At 34.2% G+C, this 739-nt stretch overlaps 1 protein-coding gene across 1 annotated transcript in view; it reads left to right on the forward strand.

The window, feature by feature from the left end:
* Positions 1-583: 583 nt before the first annotated feature.
* Positions 584-739, forward strand: part of LOC106684556 (serine/threonine-protein phosphatase 6 regulatory ankyrin repeat subunit B) — an 18,215-nt gene continuing 18,059 nt past the window's right edge. Inside the window, exon 1 of the mRNA XM_014426704.3 lies at positions 584-662. The gene's annotated coding sequence lies outside the window, so the exon portion shown is untranslated. The remainder of the gene's footprint in view (positions 663-739) is intronic.

Below are 739 nucleotides of genomic sequence, written 5' to 3' on the forward strand. Positions count from 1 at the left end.
AGCAATAAACATATGAAAAATTAATAAATATCAAAGATATATATAAATTTTCTTATTCACTTATCATATCGTTGCTTTGCTTTAATTGTGGTACTATGATAAAGGGGCGTGATACCCTAGACGTTGATCGCCCTGAAGAAAAATGTAATCTAATCTACTATTATAAAAAAAAAGTTTTGATTTTATTTTGAAGTGGACGTTTTCTAATGATGGTACTAGTTAGTACCGTGTTAGTACCTAAGACAGTTTTCCTCTACCAGTCTCGTCATACACTGTTCCGAAGCTAAGAAGCGGTGTCACTAAGTAAATCTAGCCGACGGTACAATCTACAGAATACGTGAAAGCATGAAAGCAAAGCGATATACTCATGTATTTAATAAAACTCATAAAGCATATTTCAAACGTTTTTCGACATATAACCTCTGGTTCGAAAATACAATTGATTTAATAGGCTCCGTTAAGAGATCAACAAATACGTCATATATCTTGTTCAAGAAAACTTCCCAAGCAAGAATTGAGTCAGACTAATTCCCAAAGAATTGGAAGGAGATTGAACGAGTAATCCAGCCAATAGGAATCCAGCTTTGAAGATTGAGGAAAAGAGACATCACTCCCTGGATGGCCTCAGTCCCTCAGTACCTCAGCTGCTCTCAGACTGACTGGTGAGTCTTTCTCTTCATTCCACGAGCAATATTTATATTTAACTATAATATAATAATATTTTATGTTTAGTTAAATG

The sequence above is a fragment of the Halyomorpha halys genome, unplaced genomic scaffold (genome assembly GCF_000696795.3).
Source record: "Halyomorpha halys isolate HHAL.00 unplaced genomic scaffold, Hhal_1.1 Scaffold591.1, whole genome shotgun sequence".
NCBI lineage: Eukaryota > Metazoa > Arthropoda > Insecta > Hemiptera > Pentatomidae > Halyomorpha > Halyomorpha halys.